Here is a 7,281-nt window from a genome sequence, read left to right as displayed (position 1 = left end):
GGTGGGATGGTGGGTTGTGGTGATGAAGTTGTTGGGGAGGTGGGGTGGGTGAATAACAGGAGAGTTGGAGACAAGAGGAAGGTTTGTAAAAGGTTCGTGTAAAGGGGAAGAAGGTTGCGCTAGCGGGCTCAGAGGGCTTGGAGATCGGATAACTAAAGGAAGAGGGTTTGTAGGCTCTAGATCTTGCGCTGGTGACTCATGAACCCTTTCTTTTCCCTTATATTCTCTTCGTCTTCTTAATGGTCTAGGTTCCATCGGCGCATTCAAATCGATCGTAGGTCTCTTTGCTGGCAGCTCGGGGCAATACGAGGAATTCTTGAGGAGCATCCTCAAAATTTTGATGTTGATGAGGCCGTGGACTTCTGGCATGGGCTCCTCATCAATGCCTACACCCACAGTTAGGACTTGAGACGATCCACGGGAAGAAGTAGTGCCCCCGTATTTGCCTTACCAATGCTCTGATCTGCCTTGTGATCAACCGCCCCACATCAATAGGATTACCGCGAGCAATACAGTATGCGAGCATTACTTGATCCTTTGATACAGTTCTATCGTGCGTTGTTGGGATCAGCCGCTTCTTGACCAGATAAACCTAGAGCCTTCCCTCCGGTAGCAAAGACTTAGACTCCAAGGTGCAGATGCCTTTAGGTGAGACTGACCATCGTGTGCCCGGTTGCGCTAGTACCTTCAACGCGTCTTCCATCAGTTCTTCTTTAGGATCATCAATAATCTTGTTCCATGATGCATCAGGGTTGTCCTTCAGCTGATATAGCTCATTGATGTTCTTTTTTATGACCGCTTCTTGGCCGATGTGGGCTCGCTGCTTTCTGCTACGTCCTTTCCTTTTTCCTGCGCAAGGCGGGCTGCTTGCCTTTGTCTCTTTTCCCACTCCATGCACTGTTCTTCTTTCTCGCATTTAGCGAGTTCTTTGCCCTTGCTCTTATATAAGCGCTTCCTCCTCTTCTCCTCCAAAAACAGTCTCTCCTCTTCTTCCTTCTTCCTCCTTTTTTCTTCTTCTTCTTCTCTCTCTTCTCTCTCCAATTCTTCTTCAAACTGCTCAGAGGCCAGCAATAGGCGCTGATCCTCCTCGCGCTTCCGGATCCCTTTGAGTCTGGCAAGCTCATTATTGCTTGCATCTTCTCAAACTCCAATCTTCTTCTTCTATTCCCCTCTGCGTGGATGAGCTTTCCCCTCTCCATCTTTTCTTGTTTCTCTTCTTCTTCTTTTCTTTTTCTCTCCTCTCTTCCAAAGCTAAAATAAAACTTTGAGGGTCGATATTGGACCCTTGCAGCGCATTCTCCCTACGACGCCGCATTAGGGGGGTTCCCTCTATTTCTTCTCCTTCATCTATAGTACCAATTGTGTTGCTACCGGTTGCAGCAGTTCCAATAGCTGCGCCATTTCTCCCTTATCCTCCTTTACGAAGGTTGATTCTCCATCCTTCTCAAAGCTCGCAGCCCTCTGCCTTGCCTTTTTCTCTTTTCTTAGGCGCCTCTTCTCCTGTCGGCATAATTTTCTCTCCTTTTTCTCCTTCTTCTTCCTTTTCTTCTTGGCTTCTTCATCTTCATCATCATTCTTTTTCTCTTTGTTCTTTCTTGCCTTGTGATGACGTGAAGACTCCGCCTCTCCAACCTTCTTTCCCTTGCTCTTCTTCTTCTTATCTTTCTTCTCAGCCTCTGCTGGCTGCTTCTCTCTCTTCTTATCTTCCTTCTTGGCCTCTGCTGGCTTCTTCTTATCTTCCTTCTCGGCCTCTGCTGGCTGCGCACCCCCTGCAACCTCCTCCATCGTAATGTCAGGGGTCACCAATGCAACCTCCGCTTCCCTAGTCTCCCGATTGCGATCTCTTATTATTCTCTTTCCTTGATCGCAAGTTCCTCGTCTTCTCTTCTTGGAGGTTCTTCATAATTTTCTGCGATGAAAGTTGCCTCCTGAGTCTCCGGGACCAGGACATCATTCTCCTTTTCTTCTTCTTCAACCACCACTTCTTCCACCACCACTATTCCATCCTTTACTATTTCATCTGCCACTACCGCCACCTCCTCCTCCGTAGGTAGTGGTTGGTTTACAACCCCTGCCTCGGGCAGTCCACCTCCTTGCTCCAAAGTACTGAGGATGTTGCCAAACACCTCTGTATCATCTCATCTCTTCCTTTTGCTTTCAGTGGAGACGAAAGGTGTAGGCATGCTCTTAGTGCTTCCTCCTCTCTTGAACACAGAAGGCCTAACGGCCAAAGGGTTTCTCCGGGTTCTTCCAGCGAGTCTGAATATAGTGGGGGCTTGGGCAGCAAGCCGGCGACTGGCAGCTAGGAATGCTGCCTCTCGCATGGCTGCTTAGTCAGGGGTGGAAGGTGAAGCAGATTGGTTTGAGGTTTGGTCAGCCATGGAATCGAGCTCGGAAAGTTCTGATGAGAATTCGAGTTTCTGGGGAGAAATAACGATTTAGAATGCAAAACGCTAGGGTTTCTGAGTTTGCCAACAAAGGGGGAGGCTATATTTATAGGTTGGGCCGTGGTGGGGCCCACGCGATTTTCACGGCAACTGGCCTCGAGCAGCTCAACAGGCACGTCGTTACACCTCCCTCATTTATGGATTTTTAAATAAAGCGTCCTTTCGTCTGCCAAGTCATAATTGCTTGGGGATACGAATCGATCTGACTTCTTCTCACATTGCCAAACGACTTTTTCTTTAATATTTTATTTAAATGGATGCATGATAAAGCATAACGCATTGTGTTCACTAACACAACTGTATATTTGCAGACGACGAGCAACAGCGCATATATCCCCGCAACACACCCCTTAGCCAACGCATTTCTGGAGGATACCTCAACATAGTGCATTTGGCTAAGGATGGGCAAAGGACACATGCGAGCGCAACACACCCCTCAACTCAACACAGTTGAGTTAGGTGAATGCAAGGCATTCCTAGTTGGTTTGATATGCGTCCATTGTCGTCTTGCTTTCTTGTTGTTAATTGTTTTATTCTTTTTATTTTACATTTTTCATCAGCGCAAGTGCTGAGACTTGCGGCGATACCTTTTCTTTTATTACTCAATCATTCACAATTTAAAGCACACGCACTGATTACAAAAAGTCAGTGAATGGACCAAATTAAATGCACAGAAGTAAATGGAGAAATAAATTCATAAAGTCAAAATTTGAATTAAATGAAGCATTTAAGATAGAATTCAGAATTTAAAGAGACAGGAATTCAATAAAGCAGTTTTAAACATAGTATTGAGATATGGACCGAAAATTGTGTTGTCTTTGGTGATCGGAATCCACATCTTCGGCAGGCGGTCCGGCTTCTGTGCTCAAGCTGTCTTTAAGGTACATTGCTTCCTGTCCTGTAGATCCAGGCTTCTGATTGCTGGCAATGTTCCAGGTTCAAGTTCTTAGCTCAGAGCCAGCTGCCCACTGGATCTCTAGATTCCTGTAGGAGAGGCGCTTTGTGCTGCCATACTGCATCAGATTCTTTTCCATATGATTTGCTTCAGTAGCATCTTTAGCGACCTCTAGAGGTGTTGAGATGGATGATATGGTTTTGTTATGCTGTCTTGACTTGCTCTTTGTGGTGAAATGGAGGTTCCTCTACTTGCCCTGATGTGGTCAGTTGGCCCCTCTAGGTTTGGGATTGCCGCTGCAACGAAGTGGTATATTTCTCTCTCACTCTCAGATTTTAGGTGTTTATTGGGGTTATTTTTGTATTATCATACATTTGCTGTAAATTCTATTATTTGGGCATTTTTTTTCCTTTCTATATCCTCTATAATCTCTATATCTCTTATTTTGCGGCCACCTTGAGCCCGACGACGTTGCTGCTGTATTTATATATTCTATTTATATTTCCATTGAATGAGGATCCGACTAATCACTGCATTTCTTTTCTATATTTCTTCTCTTATATCTTCTCTTCTCGCTTCAGTTTTTCTTATGTCCGAGTAATGCGGTCCGAGATGATTTGGCTCTGTGATTCGTCTCGCTCTCAACCACCCTGCAGAAGTTATTTAGCAACAACCTGCATTGGCTTTTTCAGGCATTTAGAATGTTTCCATCAAGACGCAATCGGCGCCGAATACCACTGCCCCGCGCAAATTTTTCACCAAATCTCTGAATCGCAACCCAAGCGTGCGCTCAGTTCCTCATTTCTCCTTCCTGTTCAAAGCTCAATACATCCTTTCCGTCTCTTGCGTTGATGGCGATGGAAGGACCTTATTCATGAACCGTTTGCCGAACTACGCTCACCGCACACGCTCGATCTCGTTCGCGCCCTCCAGTGTAAATAGCACTCTCTCAGCCTCGTCCTCAAGGTGTAAGGGAACAGATACAATCTTATTTCTCTCACGGGTGACGCCTAGCCTCGCGCGCAACACTGCCAGACATCTCGACAAAACTGGTCAGGTGGGCATGTGGGTCTTCACCTTGAAGACCCTCAAGCTACCCGGCGTTTTGAATCATCTGTAACATGACCGACTTGATCTCAAAACGCGCATTCTCTTCCACAGTTGGCCTTGTGATTCTAGGCGAAAAATCATATAAGTTAGGTGCTGCATAATTACGTGTTGGGATGTTGTGATCGGCCGACAGGAAGACAGGATCCTGATCCGGTCAAATAACCCCTTGGTTTACCACTAGCATCGCGTTATCATTATTTTCCGCCATGCTGGCTGCCTTCTTTCGCCGAATTCTTTTCTGACGTACCCTTGCGTGGAAAGTTCGGTCAATCTCAGGGTCAGCTACAAATTTCGGTTCAACACCAGTACTCATAAACCATCAGGCCTTTCTCCCTGTTGAATAGCCAGTACAATGAGATCTGTCCTGCAAAATACCAAAACACACTCAAATAATAAATCGTTAACCAGTCCCCGGCAACGGCGCCATAAACTTGTAACGGCGGGTTTGGATTGATGATATAAATTGTTCACAATGATGAGATACTACTTCTAGTTATGCGTTAATTATGGACGTTCCTGTAGTATGCCATGCGTTGTCACAAGTTTTCTTACAATGGAACCAAGTATAATTTCACTGCAAGTTTCTCGGTGTGATCCGAGGTCAAATATGAGGAATGGTTTAGGTTATTGCGATATGTTCATGATATATGCAACCAGGTTTTCAATCTTTAAAAATGAGTTTGTACAGGTATATAAATTGCGATAAAATAAAGGAAAGCAGTAAAGATGCGATAAAAACGAAAAAATACAGTAAACCTAAGCTAGATGTTGCAAGATACAGACTTCATGTACAAGATGCTGGGATTAAGGCTGGTTGTGAAAGTTATGCAAGGACATGGGATGAGGCGACAAGTCTTATGAACAGAATAGAAAGAGAAAGACAAATAATACAAACAACGCAAGTTTTTAATTGGATTGAAGGTACAAATACTGTTCTGCCCTTCTTTTGGCATACATCTCTCAGTGATCGGCCGCGCTCCAACATGTCTGTGGTGAAATAGAGACTAACGTAATGAACGCAAGGTTGCTTCCATTTCTAGAAGTACTACTCGCTTTAGTTAACACATTCTTCTGACCTTCTCTCGATAGATCAGAATGACATCTTCACTTCTGCTCTCATAGGTGAAGATGCCGTCTAGCATGCTTTATCTAAATGTATTTTATATCTTTAATACAGATTAAGTTCTTAGTGATTCATATTGCTCGTCAGGGGGTTAAGAGACATCATGAAGAAAGTGATGGATGGGTGAACGGAAATAGACAGAAAATGGTAAACGGAATCTATCGAAACATTTAATATTTCTACTAAGAGTTTGATACATGGTGTGTGAATGAAGAGATAAAAAAAACATGAAATACACAATGTAAGAGAGATAGATCAGATACAATCAAGTGCCAATGTCTTGGCACAGATTTAATGGAGATCTGCTTGCCGGATAGGATGAATTTGATGGTAGGAAGAGCTTCCCTCTCAGGCTTGCTCTACCGGTAGCAGGGATCTTTGCACAGAGCTTCCGATCGGGTGTATGACAGGTTGGATTTGAGATTCACCTCTCGGCCTTATCTTGTCTTCTTTCCGGATTTCTTTAGTTAAGCACCCAGCTCAGCCTTTTCTCTCAACACTTTAGCAGCAATTAGCCTCGTATCCAGTAGCATAAGTTTTCTTTGAAATCTATGGGGTATTTATAGGTGAGGATCTTTGACTTTGGCCTTGTGGTCCCCAGTTATTGTTATGGAAATTTTAAAGATGCAGGGATATTATTCCTTTTGTTATGCAGTCAGATTGTCAATTCTGCACAACTGTTAGTTATACACGTGTCTCAATCCTCCGCTCTTGTGTTGCTCAGCTACATCTTTCAATCATAGGTTTGCGTGCGGTGTTTGTTTTTATTACCGCATGCGGTTGAAGCACAGCTCTTGGATTGACTGTCGCATTGCGTCGTCATTGCTATAATCGTCTCTTCATTATGGATTGACGGGCGTAATGTGACAGAGATGCGTTGATTAGTTTCTCGTGAGCCTTGAGCGTAAGCGGTGTCTTGGTCTCCTACAAAACAGAGTAAAGTTTGGCTTGTCTTCCATCTTTTTGGTGTTAGTGGGTGTAATCGCATTGCAATACTAGGCTAATTTTCATACAATTGGTGCATAATTACTAACTTTTGGCCGCAATATCTAGATAAGGTGGCATAAATAACTTGTATTTCTACAAGTTATCAGTGCCTTCTTCTATTTTGGAGTTGAATATGTACTTAAGAGCCTCATTCATAAGCTGTTCAGACGATTGTCCAAACATTCCTTGCAGAGACTCTATGATCTCATGCGCCGAGGCCATAGGCTCATGTTTCTTGGCCAAGACTTCAAAAACAATTGCCAAGATGTAGGCTCGAGCCTTCTCATTTTCCCGTGTCCATCGCTCATATGCCTCCTGAACATTTCGAGCGACATTTGGAGCTAGAATAGGAAGACGACCTCTGTAAGAGCGAACATGAGATCCTTGATGATTAGGATCGTCGTGATCATGTGTTTCCATGTCGAAAATTTGTTGCCAATTAATTTTTTGGTGCTAACCAAAGCTAACGTGGCTCTTGCTATTTTGAAAAGTTGCTGCTGAAAATATGAACAAAACTTTATTAGATTTTGCTAAACCACTTTTAACTAATTAGTTTTGCAAAACAGTTTCAAGTACCCTAAGTAAAGACTTCTATTTTGCAATGATGCTCCAGTGAGGCAGGACAAACATCACTGGTGGGGTGATCAGATGCCCCTTCATTAGGATGAGACATTCTCAACCATTAGGCAGAACCAACTCTTGGAACTAAACCTAACAGC

The sequence above is a fragment of the Benincasa hispida genome, unplaced genomic scaffold (assembly GCF_009727055.1).
Source record: "Benincasa hispida cultivar B227 unplaced genomic scaffold, ASM972705v1 Contig373, whole genome shotgun sequence".
In the NCBI taxonomy this organism is placed as follows: domain Eukaryota; kingdom Viridiplantae; phylum Streptophyta; class Magnoliopsida; order Cucurbitales; family Cucurbitaceae; genus Benincasa; species Benincasa hispida.
The sequence above is the reverse complement of the archived record's forward strand: the minus strand, read 5'-3'. Positions refer to the sequence as shown.